Genomic DNA, 10,046 nt, shown 5'->3' with positions numbered 1-10,046 from the left:
CTCTGAGAAAATTCCTATGATGGCCTCTCATGTTCCTTGGGGCAATGAGCCACAGTTCTTAGAGGTATCTGCCTTTCTTTGAACACATACTGCTCCTCTCCAGGTATCTGCATAGCTCACATCTTTTTTTTTTTTTTTTTTTTTTGAGACGGAGTCTCGCTCTGTCACCCAGGGTGGAGTGCAGTGGCACGATCTCGGCTCACTGCAAGCTCCGTCTCCCGGGTTCACGCCATTCTCCTGCCTCAGCCTCTCCGAGTAGCTGGGACTACAGATGTTTGCACTCGACGCCGTTTTTTTTTTTGTATTTTTAGTAGAGACGGGGTTTCACCATGGTCTTGATCTCCTGACCTCGTGATCCGCCCGCCTCGGCCTCCCAGAGTGCTGGGATTACAAGCGTGAGCCACCGCGCCCTGCCCATAGCTCACATCTTCACTCCTAGAAATCTTAGCTGAAATGTCAGTCATCTTCTCAATGAGGTCTACTGTCACCACTTTTTATTTTATTTTTTGATATAGGGTCTTCTCTGTTGCTCAGGCTGGAGTGCAATGGTATGATCTCAGCTCACTGCAACCTCAACCTCTTGGGCTCAAGCGATCCTCCCACCTCAGCCTCCTGAGTAACTGGGACCACAGGCGCACATCACCACGCCTGACTAATTTTTGTATTTTTTGTAGAGATGGGGTTTCACTATGTTGCCCAGGCTGGTCTTGAACTCCTGAGCTCAAGGGAGCTGCCAGCGTCAGCCTCCCAAAATGATGAGATTATAGGCATGAGCCATCCTGCCTTGCCCCTCATCACTTTATTTAAGAAGACAAGCTACCTTAGTCCCCAACTCCAGCTTCCTAACTCTTGACTCCCTTAGCCTACTAAATTTTCTCTTTCTTCCCTAGTACATAACATGTTTTAGCTTATAGAAGAACTTTCTCATTTATTATCTTTATTGTTTCTTGAGACTCCCCCCAGCCCCAGGAGAATGTAACCCAGGAGGGCCTGGATCCATCTCTTTTATTCGTGGATATATTCCAAGTACCAAGAAGTACATCTGTTCAGTAAAGCCTGAATGAATGAACTAACAGATAACAAAAAATATTTGTTGAATGACTAGAGGGTAACTTCACTTTTTCTCAGATAATTCAGTATTTATAAGAAAGTTTAAGAAATGCTTTTGATTAAACTATTCTCATTATCTTAAAGTTAATAACGTTCAACTCTAGATCTTTTTAAAAACTGTGCTCATTTTATTATCTGTCCTGCCTTTCTAATTTTCACCTAAAGATGTAAAACTATATACTATTTGTTCACTTTGCAAGTACAAAAAAAACTCAAATATGAAAAATTTGACTTCTAATTTTTGGTGACTGTCAGATGCAAAGAGAATGTGCTGCCATCTTCCTCTGTCCAACCTGTTTTCACACACAAGGCAATCCAAGCATTAAGGTGCCAGTTGTGTGCTTAGGACTGCTCTGCTGATAAGTGGTTGGGATTTTGAGGAGACACCTAAATACTGATGGTTGACCTCCCAACACATTCTTGTTGGACTCTATCACACTACCCTATCAACCTGGTTAGTGTGTTATGCATGTCACTCTACTAGTGACAATAGGGGAATTTATTCCTTAAATCTCATGAATGTCTTTTCTCCTTCTTCTCTTCTTATATCATCTCCCAGGCAAAGCTGGAGTTCAGGTGAACTGCACAGTGGTGAGTGCTCCTACTGTGGTGGTCCAGCTCCCATCTGGCACTTCTGCTTGATAAGCTCAGAGCAGTTCTTTTAGACTGCCTCTTGTAGGCACGCTTGAAAAATAACCCAGTTAGCATTCCCCTAGCCTCCATCTATGATTTCATTGGGAAACTATGCATTAGATACTTTGGAAATAAATATACACAAGAAATTACAACTCAGTTTGAATGACCCTCTACCTTGGAATGTCTAGAACTGTGAGTTATAAGGCCAAGAAATATGTCCAGGCCTGCTGGCTCAAAAAGTTGCTATTCCTTATATGGAATCTGGACAGACGGGGAAGCTGAAGTTGTATAAACTAAACGGAGATTTTTTTTTTTTCCCCAGCCACTTACATGCCTCATCCTTGACCTATTTCATTTATAGGTTCCTTTAAGATATGATGCCTTGAGAGTTCATTGCCTTCTTGCCAGTCTTCCAACAACAATTTTCAGAATAGCCAGTGCTTTACATGGACTTTAATTATATTGGAAAATCCAAGGAAAGGACCAGAAAGGCCATGAGTGTGGTGATGCAATTATATCAGTAGAAGGTTAGACCTGCTAACAGTGAGGGGATCTGGCTAGAGTAACCCAAGTACAGTCGATTCATTACTGTTGGAAATTTTAAAATGTAGACATTCAGAAATGTTTAGTCTGGTTTTCAGTAAGGAAGAAGGGCAAGTAGATTCAAACAAGGACCCGCATGCTGCACAATACATACTTTTTTTACTCTATTTCCTTGATAATGGAGAAAATGAAACAACAAGCTATGAACTTAAAGCTAGAAAGAGAAATTCTATTTTTTAATAGGAGTAGTTATTTTTTCTTACACAATGTAGAATAGGGACATTTTGCAATCTTGGCTTACACAGAATATTTTAAAGTAAGTAATTCAGGACACTCAGAGTACATTTGCTTTCGCTAATCCTTGTCAGCAGTTCTGAAGTCTTTCTAGGTTCAAATCCCAGCTATACCATTAACCAGGATAAGTTTCTTATGCTCTCTAAACTTCAGTTTTCTCACTTAGAAAATGAAGATTAAAAATAGTACCTGCTGTAAAGAATAGTTGGAAGAGTTTAACAAGACAACATAAAGAACAGAGACTGATGAGTACTTAGTGTCGCATAAATAGAAATAATTATTACTCTTACTAGCCACATTTATTGATTGAATGGAGCTTTAGAAAAGTAGAAAGTAGATCATAAAAAAGTCCCGCATATAATGAAAGTGGCCCCCTGAGTCTGAACACACTGCCTTGTTACCCAAAATTTCTTCTTTTCTAGACTTAGGTGTATATTTTCAGTAGAAGTGGGGAAGAATGACAATTAACAATAATCCAAAGGAAGTGCTGGATCTTTGCATTTGTCACTGCAAGTTTTCAGATGAAAGCTTGTGTTTCCTCGATGCTTGAATTACAGTACCATCTTACACTTGTACTTCACAAGGTTGCATTGGGATGTGGATATTTACGGATTGACCTACAGACTAAAAAACAAAACAAAGAAACAAACAAAACAAAAACCGACAAAATATTCTTCTTTTTAAAGCCTGGATGATGATATTAACTTATACTGCTTTCATTTCAAGGCTGTTTTTTTCAAAGTGCGGAGTCGCCGAAGAGAGGACTTCACTTAGGGTACCCGGAAAGCATGTGGAAGTGAGCCCACTCACTCATGTGAAAGAGAAAAGCTCACCTTTGAGAAACATATTAGAATTCCAAAATGAGTAAATCTGAGAGAAGATATTTTAGTTGTAGCACACATATTAGTTTTGTGATTTAAGACTGGTGTTTTTATTTTAAATGCACAGCAGGAGAGAAAGGTGGGGCCGTAAGTGTTTCTATGCTTAACGCCTGTACAGGCCTGATCTAGCCCTGGTCTTGTAGATGATTGTGATACTTTTATAGCTATTTAGGTATTTTGTCACCAAAATAAATATATAGTTTATATTTAGGCAAGGCTAAAGGAGGGAATCTCAAATTTGTTTACAAGCTCAGTAATGGAAATAGAATGAGTACCAATTGAAAACACCATTCATTGTTAGAGGCTCTGATATAATTTAGGCTCTGGGTAATTTTGATTTTGATAAACCTGATTTTCTAGTTTTTAAAATCTCTAAGAGGCTCTGATATAATTTAGGCTCTGGGTAATTTTGATTTTGATAAACCTGATTTTCTAGTTTTTCCAATCTCTAATCACCAAGCATCTAGTTTTTGCTCATTAGAGAAGCTAATGCTCTCATAATACTTAATATTTTCCATTTTCAGCAAAGCTGGCTTTAAATATTTCCTAATGCTAATGCCTGATTTGTCTAAGCATTTTAGCTAAATCTAATCTTTTATTACTGTTGATGCTCATCTCTATTTTCAGATGGTTAATTTGCTGACTTTCTGCAAAGTTCAGTTTTTGTTGCATGTCTGATCAAGCTTAACAATAATTTCCTATATTATATTAGCCAAAGGAATATTTGTTTATGAGCTTAGAGTCATATTTATTAACATCCATGATTAACTGAAAATTGCCCCATGTGGTATTTCAATCCACAAATGTGTTTTGATTAGAAAAGGGACAATTATTCCATTTGCATTTGATTCTAACACAAATGGTATAATTTTCAGCTCTCTTAGTCAAACAGTTAGTAGTGAAGAAAAGAAAAGGTAAGGCCTTAGAAAGACTCCCATTATGGCTGCGGCTTTCTTATCACTTAGACCCTAGTATAATTTTGTTTTTGGTAGCACGTTTCTATAAAATAGTTGGTATTGATAATTACCTTAATTGTTTATATACTCTATAAAGTATCACTGGGGCATTATCTATTATGTTGCCTGACATTGATTATTGTGTGCTTTCAAACATATTTCATCCTCTTTAGGATTGGATGTCTGACTATTTAGACTTAATACTTGACAAATATTATGCATGTAGAAATCCAGTAAATAAGAAAAAATATATTTTGAGAAGGTGATTTATGTTCTCTTTAATTCCAAGTACTTTCTGACACTTTCATGACCTGATCTAAATCTCCAAGTTCACTCTTTTTATCCAGTAGAATAGAATTTAGCTCCTCACAGATTGCTTGGACACGTGGCAAGGGATTCTTTCTGAGAGTCTGATGCCACTGGAATCTGGAATCTGACTTTCTGAAGCTCTGCCCGAATGGTTAGTAGCTCAGGGTGGTCTTTAGAAGCTGTAGTCCCAGCATAGAGTCTCATGGCTCCCCAAGGCATGACTGGTCTGGTTAGCCTCTCCAGAACTGATGATGCAGGAGTCACCTTCTTGGAACTGTTTGTGGACTCAGTCACTTTCCCTGGAGATAAGAACAAACTTTTAGAACCAAAATTCTTGCACCTTCCTGTTAGACTAGGGGTTACTCTTTTATTTGCAATTCAGAATGAAAACTTAGATAAGATTATCTGACTTTTGTTGTTGTCTTCCTTGGGTTGAGAGCTAACTAGGCACGTAAATTTTGGTCTTATTATCTTTTTAGGCTGGGTCTAACAGAATGACAGAAAGGCACCAGTAGCTAGCACAATTCCCAACAGTCTCTATAATATTGTCTCACTGAATGAATGAATGAATGAACAAATGAGTTTTTCAGATACCTGTGTTACCACAGACTTGATGCTCCCATTTCAAGCTTCTATGATATCAGATTTTTTTTTTTACCCTGTTTGGTCAATTAGCTTTACCCAAAAGTTTTGCTCTAATTCCTAAAAAACTTCATATGAATTGGAAACGCCTCTTTCTTTTGATCAGCTTTAATCTGCATAGAACCCCCTTTTCGTTCCAGAATGCCAGCTTTAATAAATCAGGCAGCTCAAATTGAATAAATCTATTTAAATACTTATAAAATATTAAGGATGCATTTGGGAAAAGCCTCTAAGGTTATTGTGGCCCCTGTGCACCTCACAGTAACTAATTTATTAAGCAGTTTGCAAACCTGGGAAGAAAGGAAAAAGAAAAATGGTTTCATAAACCAAGAGCAGAAGCCAATTTTTCAGCTCAGATGATGAAAGGAAGCATGCATTTCTAATCAAAAAGACAGATAAGCCTTCTCTCTCCCACCATTCCCTCACCGGCAAAGTGCCTTTTCATCATCAACAACACTCCATTCCTAATGACTGCCTGGGCCTTTCTGCACCTTCTCCATACACTGGTAATGTACACACAGCATCCCTTTGAAACAAGAGCCCATTAGCTGTGGCAGACTACCTTTTCACATGACGCTCTTCTGTTGCAAGTCATCAGCACAGTGTTAAATCATTCTTACTGGGCATGCTCAGAACCCTGTCAGAGGGATAAACTGATATTTAGAGCTATAGCATGAAAATTGGTTTTCAGCCCCCTTGAAGGACAGTTTAAAAGAAAAAGGAAAAAAAAAAGGGAAAAGGTCATAAACTAGACAGGTAACACCAAGCTCATTTTTTCTACCTTGGAGCTTTTCTTCTTTGGATTTCTTTGGGTGATCTTTTGTGACTCTCATTGTGATGTACGTCATGGCTGTCCTTTTGTGCATAGAGTAGAGTCAGGGTCTACATATTGCTATTGTTAGATATTCCAGGTCATTCTGCCCCCCACCCAACACTTAGTATTACTCCCCTCCCCCAACAAGTCAATAAACATCTGTATTAATGACAGCTGTCATTTTAAATGAGTTTGGCCTGCCTTGTAGGGTTCAGAAGTATTATCTTTCCATTATTCTTCATGCTATCATGCACAGGTGTTGCAAAGGGTAGCAGTCGTGGGGACCTATAGAGAATCCTACCTCACAGGTCCTTAGTCTTAATGCCTTAATGGTCTCATCATTTTCCACATGCCACCCTGAAAGAGGGCCACCTTGTTCCTCCTGCCTCTTTCCACATGGGTTTATCAGGCATGAATTTTATATAATAACAACTGTTTTTTGTTTAATACAACATATGTAAAGCATATGGAAATGGTTGGAAACAAGAAACGTAGAGTTTGTAAGGGTCACTTTGTTAGTAAGTGTCACTTTGTTATTTATTTTTAAGAGCCAGTGTCAACAAATTGCATAGTAAACCTAGCTATGGCTTATCCTAGAATCATCCACCATGTTTATGCAGGAAGTCATAAACATAGTAATAATAGCGGTCATTTATTAATGATAAATTACTAATTTATTAATAATAGAAATGGTGTATTACTTTTATTACATAAAAGTAATAAACATAGCGCCAGAGTGCAGTGATGGTTTTCAAAGACCCACTGACTGGAAAAAAACAGGTTATTAAGGTTAGCCTATATTTTCTTTTACTCAGGGTAAGCAGGAGCAGGGGACTTGATTTCTGACATGTTGCACATTTATTTGGAGTCAACTCATTTGTTATTTTAGGCCTAGATTCCTAAGTGCATTTTCTTAAGGTGCTTACATACATCCTGTATCCATGTCTTTCTTCCACCAGGAAGCTGGTTGGGACATGCTCAAAAATGGGGCTTGAGTGAATTATTTTTCTGCCAATGAGTGTGGTGGAAGGAACTATAGACTGTCATCTTTACCAGCAGGCATAGTGACATTTCCCCATAGCTCTGAGTAATGCAGGGGGAGATTAAGACCAAATTGAGTATTGCTATTTCCGAGCATAATTCATTTCCTTGACATCACTAATGCCTTCTGACATTTCTCACCATATCCGGGGCCTCTGGGGACAGAGCCCTGTGTGACTACAGTTGCTCTGATCTGGCCCAGTTCAGTTAGCTTCAGACATTAGCATGTGGGAGTTTCTGGGGCCCTGTGATTTTGTTTTTGATGGAGTTGGTCCCTTTAATGGATCACCACCTGAATCATCAATGTTTTGATGAACCATTTAGCCAAGTAATGGGCAAAGCATAACCATCAGAGAACTAATACTGACTTTCCCCACCCTGCACTGCAACCACTCGCCAGGCAAGTGGCAGGAGAAAGCCTGGCAGTTGCGCTGGCTTTTCTGATGATAAGATTCCCCTGGTCTTACAAAGACTGCCCTCTTCCAGAGAAAATTGGATTCAGAATGTCTCCTCTGAAGCCTGAGAATCTGGCTGTACTAGGAGCCCCCAGTGATTTTCTTCAACAGGAAAGGGGCTTTGTAAGGATTTTGGGGAAAGTTCTTACGTGCCAAAAATTCCTGCCTGGACAGCAAGTTGATGAGCATTTTGGTCTTTAAATGAACAAAGTCTACTGGATAAAATGATCCCAAAGAACAAGCTCAAGTATCAGAGAAAGGTAAAGGGAGGAAAGAAGAACGTGACCAGATGAAAAAAAAGTATATTAAAGCTCCGGAAAACTCTATAAAACTCAAGGCAGTGGTGGGGGTGAGGGGATTGGATGGAGGAACTAAAGGAGACTCAAACCCCAAGATAGTTATCTCTGCCTTCTTGCAAGGGCTGGTTTCAATCACTTTCTTGTACCTTTTGCTGGTGTCATTTGTCAAACCTTTGAATAAAAGTTGCAAAGTAAGGTTATTTAGCGGGTACTTTCATCCATCTCCAATTATTGACCAGAGTAGGGGGTGTTTTGCCATTCCTTGGGTCTCCAGCTTGTCGCCTGCTTTTGTTCTATCCTGTAAGGCTCAGCACCAAGCTGGAATGGAGTGCAGCGCCGCCACCCCCCCACCCCAACCCCCTCCCCGCTTCCCTGCTCCCAGCCCCGCAGGCCTTTCAAACAAAGCCCTTTGCAGCCTGTTGCATGCACCTTCTGGATGTGCTCTCCTGGAGTCTGCTTTAGAGAATTCCTCTTGTGGGGATTACCGATTTGAAACAAATCCCTTAGCTTTGGTCCTGAATCCGATAATTTTCAACTGTGTGGTGATCAGAGTTGTTCATCAGCCTTAATAACAATGTGGTAGAAGCAGCTTTCTTCCTGCTGCTGTTCTGTCACTGCTGTGCCACCTGCTCCGTCCCTGGGGGTGCCACCAAGCTCAAGTGTCTGCAGTTGACCTCACCAATTGTTGAGAGAAAGGATAGGCACAGGTACATGGGTCAGATGGAAAAAGAATATCCTCATGCACAAGATGCGGCCCCTTATGTTAAATCCAAAGACGACTGAAAATGTCAGTGGCTAAAGTTTATGAAGCACTTAGCATGCTCCAGGCAGTATTCCAAGGGTTTTGCATGGGTTAATTATTAATCCGCACAACAACCCTACCAGGTCAGTAACATTATCAAGCACATTTCTCAGATCCACTCCGTGATCACATGGATAGGAGGTGAGAAAATGGACTCAGGCCCCCAGGCCACCAACATGAGACCTACTGAGCATGTGGCTGGCCTTGAAGGGAGGTGGGAATTTGACGGAGGATAGTATCTCTAGATAAGGGGAGGAGGCACAAGGGGCACTGTGGGTTGAACAGGCAGCCAGAAAGCACTCGGAGAAGCATCCTGGATGACAACTAGTGTGAAATTAAAAAAAAAAAAAAATCCAAGTAAAGGTTTCAGGAAAGGCCAGTATCTGGAACTGTAAGATGATTAGAAATCATCCTTTGCCTTGGAACAACTGAAATGCACAGAAATAAGGCATAGGTGGCAAGTAAGGCCAGTGGAGTGATTAGGAAGAGGGACAGAAGGGCATGTCTAAGCTGTCACAACTGCAGGTCCACTCAGGGCTGAGCCTGGAACCAAGCAATCATGACTTGATGCCAGTGAAGAGAATAATTGTGTTGATTGACATATGAATTTGAATATAAATACTTTGACATGTTTAATTTTGAATTCACTTGGCCCTTTATGAACTTTACACATAACTTAATTTCCAAAAGTATTTACCTGATTTTAATTGTGTATAAGATGATGATACTGGTTTCATTGCTAAGGGCATCTCTTTCCTGGCCCACATACATTATTTTTCTTTTTAGCCTTTCTTTAAAATGATGCAAGGGGAGATAGTAGTATATTATCTAGCACATTTAATGCAAACTACATATGTATTTTGAAAATTCATATTTTTTATTTTTTTAGAAACAAGGTCTTATTTTGTTGCCCAGGCTTGAGTGCAGTGGTCACTGCAGCCTCTAACTTCTGGGCTCAAGGGATCCTCCAATTTCAGCCTCCAGAGTAGCTGGGACTACAATCATGCACTACCATGCTTGACTAATTACTTTTTTATTTTTTGTAGGGGTGGGTCTTTCTGTGTTGCCCAGGTTGATCTCAATCTCCTTGCCTCAAGCAATCTCTCTGCCTTGGCCTCCCCAAGTGCTAGGATTACAGGCATGAGCCACCACACCAGATCCTAAACATGTTTACTAGACACATTAAAAACATAAAAAGAATTACAGAAAATTATTTTCAATAATATGTTTTATTTAATCCAATGTACCAAAATATAATTTCAAC

Source organism: Hylobates moloch, unplaced genomic scaffold, assembly GCF_009828535.3.
Source record: "Hylobates moloch isolate HMO894 unplaced genomic scaffold, HMol_V3 SCAFFOLD_15, whole genome shotgun sequence".
NCBI lineage: Eukaryota > Metazoa > Chordata > Mammalia > Primates > Hylobatidae > Hylobates > Hylobates moloch.
The sequence above is the reverse complement of the archived record's forward strand: the minus strand, read 5'-3'. Positions refer to the sequence as shown.